Source organism: Martes martes (assembly GCF_963455335.1).
Source record: "Martes martes genome assembly, chromosome: 1".
Lineage (NCBI taxonomy): Eukaryota > Metazoa > Chordata > Mammalia > Carnivora > Mustelidae > Martes > Martes martes.
In genome coordinates, this window is record NC_137888.1 from 159,756,160 (window position 1) to 159,767,696 (window position 11,537).

Below are 11,537 nucleotides of genomic sequence, written 5' to 3' on the forward strand. Positions count from 1 at the left end.
AGGTCCAACGTGCCTGCAAATCACAGATTCCCACGACCTCCCCCCAGGTTTGATTGTTTGCTTTAACAGCTCACAGAGCCCAGGACAGCAGTTGGCTTGCTAGGACCGACTTACTACATACTGAGGGATACAAACGATCAGTCAGAGGGAGAGAGACATGGGGGGGGAGGGATCCCAAAGAGTCCTGCCTGCAGGAGCTTCTGTCCCTGTGGAGTTTAGGGAGGCGGCACCCTCCTGGCACACGGCTGTGTTCTTGTTTGCCAAGCCAGAAGATCCTCGAACCCCTTCAGTTAGGGGTTTTTCTGGAGGCTTCATTCCCTAGGCACGATGATTAAATCATTGGCCATTTGTGATTAGCTCAACCTCTAGTCCTCCCCTCCCCAGAGGCCAGGGACTGGGGATGAAGGTTCCAACCCTTCCATCCCAGGGTTGGTTCCCAAGGCAACCAGCCCCCATCCTTGGGGGCTTTCCGAAAGTCACCTCCTTAAGCTCTTGTGTAATTGAAAGGGCTTGTTAGGAATAAGTAACGACGTTCTTTCCACCTTTATTACTTGGAGCTTTAGGAGCTAAGATAAAACTGAGATATTAGAACGAAAGATGCTCCTATCCTCTTATCACTTAGGAAATCATAAAGTAGTCAGGAGCCGGGGGTGAAGACAAAATGTTTACTATGCATTGTTCTGTTCTTTAGGAACCCAGACGAGAGATCTGATTGTTTTTTTCATTGAGATATAATTGACGCATAACATTCTATTAGTTTCAGACGTACAACATGATTGGATCTTTGTACATGCTGCAGAGTGATCACAGTGAGTCTAGTTAACATCCATCACCCCATATAGCTACAGATGCTTTTCCTGTGATGGGGAATTTTAAGGACTTTTCTACTCCGAGCAACATTTAAATCCACCATCCAGCACTGTGAGCTATGGTCACCACGCTCTACCCTCTCTTTTTACAACGTTACAGAACAGTATCACATGGGCCTAATTAGGGCTTGAGTCTGACTGCTGGAGCCAGCCCTTGAGGGGTGGTAAGCAGGGGAGTAAAAGGGTTCCGTGTATTTTACAGGAGCCCCTCCTGGGCCCCGTCGACTGCAGGGAGAAAGGAGGAAGAGGTGAGCGGAAGGCTCTGGAGCCGCCTGCCGATGGCAGTGGTCTGAACTAGGGGGTGGAAGACGGTGGATGCCGTTTAGCTGGATTTTGCGATTTCAGCAAGATTTGTTGATGGAGAAGAAGGGGGGTGGGAGAAAAGGAAAGTGGTAGACAATGACGACCGGGTTTCTTCGCTCAAGAAACAGGCTGGGGTTTAGTGGGGAGAACCAGTAGCTTCGCTGTGGGTGCGTTGGCTAGAAATGCCTTGTAGACGTCAAGTAGCGTTGCAAACTTTGCAGGCAGATCTGAGTCTGGACTGCCGATAGAGTTTCGGGCATGAGCTATAATCATCTGACAGCCGTCACGGTGGGCTGGGTATAATCACCCAGCAGAGCGCGATGACAAGAGAGCACTGAAGGAGACTTGAGGGCCCATTATCTGAAACAGTGAAGGACACTTAGGAGTGGGCAGAAGGCGGGAGGAAAATGATGTGCTTATGGAAGCCAGAAGAAAGCAATTCAGGAAGGCTGAGGTCAGTCGGGGCCAACATAGCTGTAAGTTCAGGTGAAATGACAAGCCTGTCCACTGTACCAAGTTTCATTGCACCTAAGATGCCATCTATTATAAAAATCACCATTATTTTATGTGCTGCTAAGACAAAAATGCTAACATTTAGAATGATTAGATGCCATCAACCGTAACACATCCCAGCTTAGAGATGCTGGGGAATTGTTTCAAATAGGCATCTTAAGTGGAAATGGGGTATTTATGGTAACATGGAGGCCGGCAGTGACCTTGATGAGCGGTTTCAGTGCACTGTTCATAGAATAAGGGGGAAGTAGGTGGTAAGGCAATAGAAGTTGCGTAATAAGAAAAGTCTTGGGAAGTTTGGCTCTGAGGGGGGAGCAGGGAAATGGGCAGTTGGCAAGATGTATAGGGTCAAAGGAGTTAATGTATTTTAGAACTGGATAATCAAAGTTTGTATTCACACAATAAAAGAGTTTACTAATGGATTAGTTTGAAACATAACTGTGAGTGAAAAAATAAGATGCCAAAGGATGTGATCCCAAATATGTAAAATTGAAAAGTATACTGATATTATGTACTGTTAATGGGTGTGCATGTGTTAAAGATAATACAAAACAGGAGTTCCTGGGTGGCTCAGTCCATTAAGTGTCTGACTCTTGATTTCGGCTCAGGTCACTATCTCAGGGTCATGAGATCAAGACCCACGCTGGGCTCTATGCTCAGCATGGACTCTGTTTCAGATTCCCTCCTTCTGCCCCACTACCCTCCCCTGAACATTCTCTCTCACACAAAAGAAAAAAAAAAGATAATATGAAGCGTATGCTTATGTTCTTATGTTTTTTTTTACATAGCAGGCTTATTGAGATAGAATTTACATACCATATGATTTAAAATGTACAATCCAATGGTATTAACATATTTCAAGTTGTACAACTGTCATCATAATCAATTTTAGAATATTCATCACCTCCCCAAAACCAATACCTGTTAATAGTCAACTCCCCTCCCATTCTCTCCCCAGCCCGAGTCAAATACTAATCCACTTTCTGTCTCTGTGGTATGCCTATTCTGGACATTTCTTGTAAATGGAATCTTAACAATACACATGATATTGTGATGGGCTATTTCCACTGAGCATAATGTTCTTAATTTCCATCCCTACTGTAGCCTGTATGAGCTCTTCCTTCCCTTTCATGGCTGAATAACATCCCATTGGAGGGATACACCACATTTTGTGTACCTGCTCATTGGTTGATAAGCATTTGGGTTGTTTCCACCTTTTCACTATTACAAGTCATGCGAACATGAACATTCCTGTAACATGTTTTTGTATAGACATATGTTCTCTGTTCTCTTGGGATCGTACCTAGGACTGGAATTGCTGGGTCATTAGCAACTCTAGGTTTTAATTTTGTGAGGAGCCACCAGCCTGTTTTCCAAATAGCTGTGCCATTTTGCATTACCATCTAGGACATGAGGGTTTTGAATTCTCCACATCCTGCCTGACACAAACTTTCTTGATTTTGTTGTCTCTGTGCAGGTAAAATGCTTTCTTGTTGTGATTCCGTTTTGCATTTTCCTGAGGCTAATGAAGTTAAGCATATTTTTATGTGCTTATTGGTCCTTGGTATATCTTCTTTGGAGAAATACCTGTTCAGATTTTTGCCCATTTTTAATTGGGTTGTCTCTTTATTATTGAATTGTAAGAGTTCTTTATGTGTTCTAGAAACAAGTACCTTACCAGATTTATGAATTCCAAATTTTTCTTAAAAGATTTTATTTATTTATTTGACAGAGAGAGACACAGCAAGAGAAGGAACATGAGCAGGGGGAGTGGGAGAGGGAGAAGCAGGCTTCCTGCAGAGCAGGGAGCTGATTTGGGGCTCGATCCCAAGACCTTGGGTTCATGACCTGAGCCGAAGGGTGTCCCCTGCCATATATTCTTTTCATTGTTTTATAGTTTTAGCTCCTACATTTAGGCCTTTTGGAGTTAATTTTTGTATGTAGTGTGAGGTAGGGGTTTAATTTCATTCTTTCACATGTGGATATCCCTATGTCCCAGCATGATTTCTGGAGACTATGCTTCCCCGTTGAATTGCTTTGGCACTCTTGTCAAAAATCAAGTGACTGGGATGCCTGGGTGGCTCAGTTGGTTAAGCAACTGCCTTCAGCTCAGGTCATGATCCTGGAGTCCCAGGATCGAATCCTAAGATCGAGTCCCGCATCGGGCTCCCTGCTCGGCAGGGAGTCTGCTTCTCCCTCTGACGCTCCCCCTTCTCATGCTCTCTCTCTCTCTTTCTCTCTCTCTCAAATAAATAAATAAAATCTTAAAATTAAAAAAAAAAAATCAAGTGACCATAATGTGAGGGTTTATTTCTAAACTCCTAATTTCATCTAAGGATGTGATTATCCTTGTGCCAGTGCCTGCCTCCTTCCTTTCTTCCTTCCTTCCTTCCTTCCTTCCTTCCTTCCTCTTCCTCTTCCTCCCTCCCTTCCTTTTTCTTTTCTTTCTTTTTTTCTTTCTCTTTCTTTCTTTCTTTCCTCCTTTCCTTTTCCCTTCCATTCTTCCTCCCTCCTCTCCCCTCCCCTCCCTCCCTCTTACTTTTCCTTCCTTCCTTCCTTCCTTCCCCTTCCTCCCTCCCCTCACCTCCTCCCTCCCTCCCTCTTCCTTCCTTCCTTCCTTCCTCCTTTCCTTTCTTTTCCCTTCTTCCTTCCTTCTTAACTTCCTTTCTTTCTTGGCAATGTGTACACCCAATGTGAGGTTCAAACTCATGACTCCAAATTCAAGAGCCGCATACTCTACCAACTGGGGCATCCAGGCACCCCTCCTTCTTCCCTCTTTCAATTTTAAGGATCCTGTAATTATATTGGGCCCACCTATATAACCCAGGATGATTTCCCATCTCAAGATCCTTGACTTAGTCACATCTGAAAGTCCCTTTTGCCATGTGAGGTAGTGCATTCACAAGTTCTGGTGATTAGGACAGGGGACATCTTTGGAGGGGCATGATTCTGCCTACTACAGAAGTATATAGAAACACATTTGATTTTGTATATTGATTTTGTATCCTGCTAAATGCTTTTATTAGTTCTAATAATTTTTTTTACTGGATGAATCTTTAGGATTTTCTACACAAAAGATTATGTTATCTATAAGTGCAGATGGTTTACTTCTTCCTTTCTAATTTGGATAACTTTTGTTTGGTTTTCTTGCCTAATTGTCTTGGCCAGAACCAGACAATGTTGTACAATATTGAATATAAGCGGCAAGAGTGGACATCTTTGTTTTGTTCCTGAACTTAGCAGAAAAGCATTCAGTCTTTCACCATTCAGTATGATGTTGGCTGGAGGTTTTCATAGGTGTCTTTATCAGGTTGAGAAAAGTCCCTTCTATTCCTAGTTTCTTAAGTATTTTTTTTTTTTATCATGAAGGGCTGTTGAATTATGTAAAATATATTTTCTGTACCTGTTGATGATCATGTGTCTTTTGGCCCTTATGCTATTGATATGGTGTATTGTATTAGTTAATTTTCAGATTTCGAATTACCCTTCATTCCTGGGATATATCTCAGTTGGTTATAGTGTAAAATTCTTATATGTTGCTGGATTTGGTTTTCTAGTACTTTGTTGAATATTTTTGCATCTATGATCACAGGAGATACTGGTCTATAGTTGTTGTTGTTGTCGTTGTAGTTGTTGTTTCCTTACCATATCTGTGCCTGGTTTTGGTAACCAAGTAATACTGCCCTCATGTAATGAGCTGAGAAGTGTTTTCGCCTCTTCTGTTTTTTGGAAGAGTTTGTGAAAAATTGCTATTGACTCTTCTTTAAATGCTTGGTGTTTATTTTTACGTAGTGATGAAACTCAATCACTTCATTTGTGCATTTTGTGATTGGCTAATATATTTCCTGTATTACTTATCATTACTTAAAGTAGCTTTTAAAGATTATTGCATTCAGTTCTTCAGTCTGATACTATGATGGGAAGTATGGATATAACTTCATGTTTTCAAGTATAATTGACACAACACCATTTTCTGAGGGAGTAGCTATTCCTCACTACGTTGAAAAGCTTTCTTTATCATGAATTTCCAAGTGTACTGAGGTCTGCTTTTGACTTCTCTGTTTTATTTCATTGATTTATGCATCTTTTCTGGTTTTAATACCACACTATTTTAATTTCTATATTTTATATTTTGATAAAAATTTCCTTGGCTCTTCTTGGATGTTGTCTGTTCTAGCTGAATTTTAAAATCTTCTTTTCAAATTCCATAAAACAGTCTCAGGGATTTTTTGTTGGCATTGCATCAAATTTTATTAATCTGACACCTTTATAATATTGAATCATCCTATCCAGGGACAAGATACATTTTCACCTTTTTGGCAGTATTACATGGAAGTCTAGCATTTTCTTCATTTAGTTCTCTTACATCTAGTTGGGTTTATTCTTGGCTTGTTGTTGTGACTGGGATCTTTTCTCCTCCTATTTTGATTATACATAGGAAGTTATTGATTTCTGTATCTTGTATCCAGAAATCTTGCTGAACCCTTTTTAAAAAATTATTTATTTATTAGAGAGAGAAAGCAGGGGGAGGGACAGAGGGACAGAATCCCAAAGCAGACTCCCACTAAGTGCAGAGCCTGGCGTGGGCTCAGTCCCATGAACCATAATATCATGACCTGAGCTGAAACCAAGAGTTGGACACTCAAAAAACTGAGCCACACAGGCACCCATTGCTGAACTCCTAGTAAATGTTTTCAATTAGTGATTCTGTTGATTGTCTTGCATTTTCTCAGCGCACTTGCAAATAATTAGTTTTACCAAATTTTCCCCAATATTTTTAATCCATTTCCTTTATCATGCCTTATTGCATTGTCTCTTACAGAATACTCAATATTTGTGTTGATAATGATTATCCTTTCCTTATTCCTCACTTAAATGAGAATGCTTCTGATGTTTCTTCATTAAGTTTGGTGATAGCTGTAGGTTTCTGGGAGATATCCTTTTTGGTTTTTTTAATTTTTTTAAAAAAGATTTTATTTTTATTTATTTGACAGAGAGGGGAATCACAAGTAGGCAGAGAGGCATGAAGAGAGAGAGGGAGGGAGAAACAGGCTCCCTGCTGAGTAGAGAGCCCGATACAGGGCTCGATCCCAGGACCCTGAGATCATGACCTGAGCCAAAGGCAGAGGCTTTTAATCCACTGAGCCACCCAGGTGCCCTGAGATATCCTTTTTGAATGAAAGAAGTTTCCTTCTATTTCTGGTTTACTTCTTAAGTTTTTGTTTGCTCCTTATAAAAGGAGTAGGTTTTAAGTCTCATCACATGCTCCTTTTGGGGGCATCTCTCAAGATTTTTTTTCTTGACTCACTTTATGCAGAGAACTGTATTAGTGACTTCTGCTAATACTCAACCAATCTTATGTCCCTGGGTTAAGCCCTATTTAATCATAACATATTTTTAGTACATTGTTGCAATCAACTTGCTTATATTTTCTTTATGCAAGTTGCATCTGTGTTAAGGGAGGTTGGCCTAGGGGGTTTTCCATTTGTATTATTCTTAGTTGGTTTTGGCATTAGGGTTACACAAACCTCATAAAGTGAATTGGGACACTTTCTAACTTTGTAAGAGTTTATACATTGAAGGTTTGACAGAATACACTCATTCCAAAAGGAGCTTATGTCTTTTTTTTTTTTTTTTAAGATTTAATTATTTATTTGACAGAAAGAGACACAGCAAGAGAGGGAACACAAACAGGAGGAGTGGGAGAGGGAGAAGCAGGCTTCCCACTGAGCAGGGAGCCCAATGTGGGACTCAATCCCAGGACCCTGGAATCATGACCTGAGCCAAAGCAGATGCTTAGCTACTGAGCCACCCAGGCAGTCCCACTTATGTCTTTTTTTTTTTTTTTTTTTTTTTTTTTTTTTTTTTTTTTTAAAGATTTTATTTATTTATTTGACAGACAGAGATCACAAGCAGGCAGAGAGTCAGGCAGAGAGAGAGGAAGGGAAGCAGGCTCCCTGCAGAGCAGAGAGCCCGATGCGGGGCTCGATCCCAGGACCCTGGGATCATGACCTGAGCCGAAGGCAGAGGCTTTAACCCACTGAGCCACCCAGGTGCCCCCCACTTATGTCTTTTTTAGTGGTCGATTTTTTTTAAAGATTTTATTTATTTATTTGACAGAGAGAGAGAGAGAGATCACAAGCAGGCAGAGAGGCAGGCAGAGAGAGGGGGGAGAAGCAGACTTCCTGCTGAGCAGAGAGCCCAATGCGGAACTCGAACCCAGGACCCTGAGATCATGACCTGAGCAGAAGGCAGAGGCTCAACCCAGTGAGCCACCCAGGTACCCCTTAATGGTCAATTTTTTACTGTCTTCCCCCCCCCCCCACTGTTATTTGTTTGTTTAGCTTTTCTACTATTTGAATCGATTTTTCAGTAGTTTGTGTGTTCCTTAAAAGCATTCAATTACACTTTAAATTTTATTGATATATATCAAGTTTTGCTTATAATTTTGAAATCTTATTTCTAGTTTTGTTCCCTTTTTCATTCTTAATGGTATTTACTTATGTCTTCTCTTTTTTATTGTATACTAAAGATTTGACTGCTTTATTTATGTTTTCAAATAACAGGCTTTTAACCATCAGTTCTACTCGTTTTTGTTATTATTTTAACAACAATAGAAATTTATTGATTCATGTGTATATGGGGGTGTGTGTTTCTGTGAGTTTAAACCTTCTTAAATTGAATGCTTAGTTCATTTACATTTAACCTGTGTTGTTTTTCCCTAATAAATACATTTACAACTATAAAACCTCTGTGAACTGTTGGCTATATCTTATGGGTTTTGATGTGCAATGTTCTTACATTGTCATTAATTAATGAATAGACTAAAATTTATATTGTGGTTTACTCTTTAACCTAAGATTATTTAGACAGGTATGCATTTTGGGTTGCAGTTTCCTCCATCAATTAAATCTCATTTGCTTTTTATCTTCCAAGCAGTTCTTCCTCATTTTAGACCACTAATTGATCTCATCTTGTTTTCCAGTGCTGTTTTGGACTTAGGTGTATATATTTATCTTTCTTATCATTTCTAGGAGTCAAAAGCAAGAGGGGAAAGCCGGGACATGTATTCAGTGTACCAGCATGATTTCATATCCCTCAATCAACCGCTTGCTTGCTTGCTTGCTTGCTTGCTTTCAAGGTGGAAGTTCTGGACCACATTTGTATCTAATGAAAATGATCCAGAGAAAGGAAAACTGACGCTGTCAGAAAAGGGATACCTGAGGGGCGCCTGGGTGGCTCAGTGGGTTAAAGCCTCTGCCTTCGGCTCAGGTCATGATCCCAGGGTCCTGGGATCGAGCCCCACATCAGGCTCTCTGCTCAGCGTGGAGCCTGCTTCCCTCTCTCTCTCTGTCTGCCTCTCTGCCTACTTGTGATCTCTGTCTGTCAAATAAATAAATAAAATATAAAAAGAAAAGAAAAGAAAAGAAAAGGAATACCTTAATATGGAAGTCCTTGAAGAGGAGATAAAGAATGCAGTGGTGGAGGAGACTGGCCAGTGATAAAGAGGGGGTGTTTCATTCCTTGTAACAGAGGAAAGAAGGAAATAGATGACAGGTCTAGATGCACCCTACTTTTCTCTTTTCCAAGTCAAATACTCCCAGTTTTAACAATTGGTTTTCACGACATCTTTCTGGATTTCTCCTCTGTTACTTGTTTCTTCCTAAAAATAAATAAATAAATAAATAAAAATAAAAAGGTTATTATAAAAAGATAATGCTAACAAAGTTAAAACAGTTTAGAATAATGGAACAATTAATTTCCTTTTTCTAAATACTGTATCATTTTAAGTCCAAAACTGCTTTACACTTTGTAGCCATTGCCTATTCATGGGCTTTTTGTATGAACTATTTTTTTCAAAGCTTTTATTTGTTTATTTGACAAAGTAAGAGAGGGGGAAAGAGAACACACACAAGCAGGGGGAGCGGCAGGCAGAGGGAGAGGGAAAGGGAGAAGCAGGATTACCACTGAGCAGAGAGCTGACATGGGGCTCGATCCCAGGATCCTGGGATCATGACCTGAGCTAAAGGTGGACACTTAGCGGACTGAGTAACCCAGGCGCTCGCATATGAACACCTTTAGATTAGGTCTCCTTTAACTTGTACTTGCATAGAAAATAGCAGCCCAAAACACAGTCAACATGACTCAATTCAGTCATTCTCCAAGTCCTGTTGGTTGCCTCTGGAGTGTTTTCTCAAATCTGCTATGCCAGCTCTTGGTCAGACTTCTACCATCTGCCACTGAGACTACTACAGCACTCTCTCCACTGACCATTTTGCTCTTCCTCCCAGCTGCCCTCAGAATTCTCTAAAATACATGCCATGGTTCCTACAGAAGAAATGGAAGTTGAAACTTACAATGTTCAAGATCTTTTACTACTAGGTCCTCACTTAATTTTCTAGAACCCGTCATGTCCATTGACTCAAATGGCCTGTGGAGTTTAAATTGACCATGGGCTAAATAAATGATGTAGTTCTGTTAATTAAATGAGAATATCTTTATCTAAATATTCTAATTTTATGGTACAGCTTTTTGATATGTTCTTAGACCAGTTACTTCCTCCTTGTGTTTCTTCATTTATAATGTAAGGACTTACTACTTCGTACAGATAAACCAAGAATTCATCATAAGCCATGTATTTTTCTAACCTTATCTCCTGCCCCCATGCTAATCATGAAACTCATTATCCCCCTAAGCATGGTTCACCATTTATTAACATACCATGCTCATGTTCTTTCCTTTTCCAGGGACCCATTCCTGCCCTACCCCCTCCTCCCCAACTCCTATTTCTCCTAACTATTTAGTCCTAAGAACATCCTTCGGGATTATCTACAATATCTAGCAATACACCCCTGGATAGAGGGATGAGAATATAATTTGAAAAAGCAGATTCAATATAATTTATTTTAAAGCAATGTTTTCCAAGTATACTACATATAAAGTAAAACTCCAGGAAATTATCACTGCTGCAGATGTTTAAATTTCACTCATCCCCGAAGGGTCAGGACTTTTCCTCTGTTCCTTAAAGAGGCTGAACTCCACCCTAACTCAGCAATTACGAGTGCACTTTTCTCTCTGCCTGGAAGATTCTCTCCCTAACCCGACTTCCTACCCAATACCCATTCATCCATCCAGGTGCCAGCTTAAATGTCGTTTCTCCAGGAAGGCATGTGTGAAGGTGCTCTTGTCTACTGTCTCATGTTCCCTTATACGTCTTAACAGACCTTACAATTTAATCATGCAATCATATGTGTGTCGTGTTGGTCTTTAGGTTTGTCTTCTCCACTAGACCAAGCTCTGAGGATAAGGGTTGTGGCTGTTTTGTTCACAACCGTGGAGCCCCGCCTATGAAAGAACTTTTGTTGCCAAAAGGGACCAAACTCTTGACAGAAGGTAAGCAACATGCTCGGATAACAGAAAGCCCATATATAACAGTTCAGGCCACTGAGGCACAAAGGAGAGCTTGCCCAGCTGACGTGCCCTGGAGAAGCCTGCCCTGACCCCACTCCGCCTAGAGCGCCTTGATGTAGGATTAAAGCCACTCTTCGTATCAGCTGCGTCAGGGGTCACTCCTGTCTTCTCCGACAGTGCCCTTGCATGCAAGGGACCCTCGCTGCCTTCTGGGCGCTCAGGAAACGTTTCCAGTGGAATGGATGACTACATGGCTCCAGCGTGCCCTCCTCCGTCGCTGCACCTCAGGCAGGTGGCCGCAGCTCCTGAAGTCGCGAGGTGCGAGGCCGGGACCTCCAGGCGGTCGCGGCCGCAGCCCCGCCCCTACAGGCCTCTGCGGTGCTGATTGGCCGGCCGGGCGCCCGGGCCCAAGAAGAGGGGCGGCCGCCCGCGCGCCCGCCT